Source organism: Echinops telfairi, unplaced genomic scaffold, assembly GCF_000313985.2.
Source record: "Echinops telfairi isolate 266 unplaced genomic scaffold, ASM31398v2 ScPeMD7_7457;HRSCAF=8495, whole genome shotgun sequence".
In the NCBI taxonomy this organism is placed as follows: Eukaryota; Metazoa; Chordata; class Mammalia; order Afrosoricida; family Tenrecidae; genus Echinops; species Echinops telfairi.
Genome location: NW_022111357.1, coordinates 25,557,415 through 25,559,735, shown reverse-complemented (window position 1 = coordinate 25,559,735; position 2,321 = coordinate 25,557,415).

Here is a 2,321-nt window from a genome sequence, read left to right as displayed (position 1 = left end):
GACCTCCGTGGGCTGCACAAGATCCTTGGTGGCCTCGGGGCGAGCAGCCGCAGCCTTGGCGCTGTTGGCCTGCGCTTTCTTCAGCCCTTCTTGTTGTGCTTCTTGGCGAAGCCCATGTTCCTCAGGAACTTGGGGTCCACCCCCTTAAGAGATTGGTATCGTTGTGACTGGGGCTTTTTGATGCCGTTTCTGTGCCATTTCCGGGATTGGTTGTGCGTGGTGTGGTTCTTGGACTTGGCCATGTCTGCACCGACGCTTCAGCTCCCAGAGCGCCAGGGACCGAAAGAGCAGAAAATAATTTTATGGTTGGGGGGGTCACCACAACATGAGGAAATGTATCAAAGGGTCACGGCATCAGGAAGGTTGAGAATCACTGCACTAAAGCTTTCTGAGACTCAGTTTCCTCGTTGTACAGTGAGTTCTCTCCCTCCCTCCCCCGTCTTGGTGAGCATTACAGGAGCCAATGCACAGAGAGGGCTTGGAAGAGTGCCTGGGATGTAGGGCACGCTTGGTAAGTGTCAACTGTCCATGTCGTTCACGAGAATGAATGATCGCCTGCCCTATAACTACTGGTAGTTGGGCCGAGAGGTTTGTTCATTCATTCACTGAGCAGACTTGTATTTATTTTATATATATATTTGCTAATTGTGATGGGTATTAAGGAGCCCTGGTGGCATAGAGAGCTGCTTAGTTGGACTGCTAAACCACAAGGTGGGGAGTTCAAAACCACCTCTACTCCTGTAAAATAAATTCAGTCTGGGAAACTCACAGGGCCAGTTCTACCCTGACCTATAGGGTCACTCAGAGTCGGAATCGATTCAATGGCAGTGAGTTTGATTTTTGATTTTTGGTGAGGACGGCTCTGACCTCCAATGATACAGTGGTGAACACACAGGCTCACACCAGTCCATCTCGCCCTCACACAGAGAACTCTTACTTTGTGGGAGCTGGGGCGCCTTTGGGAGCTCGAGCTGGGGCCGGGGCGCCTTTGGGAGCTTTTGCTGGAGTTCATGCCCTCACAGGGTCTCTCCAGTGACCCTCCTGGGACAGCGCTCACGGAGTGCCCCCTGGCCCTTTGGTATTCGCCGGCACGGAGGAGGTCCGAGGCAGAGGGTGTCCTAAGACAGCACCCATGGTGGCCATCTCCCTCATGAAGGAGGCTCCGTGGCCAGAAGTCATGATGCAGAGGTGGAGGTGTGATGTAAGTCCTTCCTGATTCAGAAAGGCAAGGCAGTCAGGGCTAGTAAACTCAGGAGCCCAGACAGAGAATCTGAGAAGCACCCGGAGGGTCTTAGATAAAAGGTCTCAAATTCCAGAGAATCACAGTGTGGTCACCAGATGGCACCACCACCCTGGCTCATGATCATGTTATTTTTTATTTTTTAAGGACAACAGGGCACAGATTGGGTATAGCCGACACGTGTCTCTATCACCAAACCCAGACCCCTGTGGTCCAGCCCATTTTGACTGAGCGACCCTCCTGGACACAGGGGGTTCCAAGACTAAATCTTTAGAGAAGCAGATGGCTTTGAGCAGCTGGCGCATTTGAACTGCTGACCTATCAATTAGCAGCCTGATGCTTCACCCACAGCACCACCAGGGAGAAACTTTGCCAGTCATCTCCTCCGTGCTAAATGGTTTTAAGTCCTCTTCCCACTCAGCTCCACAAGGATTTCCCAAGCTCACAGAGCAAGCCACAGAGTGGGGATTTGAACCCTGAACTCTCTACCCACACATCACCTCTCAGATTTGGCATCAAAAGCCGCTGTACTGCAGGAGTCACCCCAGAGCTGAAAATGCCCATAGCCCTCACCTAGTCCCTATTGTCATCATACAGGCACTGAAGTCCACAGCGCCCCAAACCTGATGGGGCACACGAGCGTCTTTCCATCCCTCAACAGGCCTGGGAGGATTGTTCTGTATTTCCCTAACTATTGCCGAGGAGAAAACAGAGCCCTCAAGACTGAGCTGCTGGCACTAAGTCCCACAGCTGGTAGGTGGCAGAGGTGGGTTTCTAAGTGGGTTCTTCCTGCCTCTCAGCTTGGTGCTTGGTGCACTTTCTGTATCGTGCTCCTTGGACACAGCAGAAGCCATCATGGTGCAGGGTGGACAGGTCTCTTCCATCTGCTGCTGAGATCCCAGTCTGGGCAAGACCAGGCCTAGGGGGTGGGTGGAGGACTGCAGGGGTCTTGAGGTTAGGAGGTAGCTTGCGCACCTGCAAAGGATACTTGACTTGGTTGTCCTTGGTCTATCTTTTTTTTTTCTAATCTTTTTTTTTAAATTTTTTTTTTTAAAACATTTTATTAGGGGATCATACAACT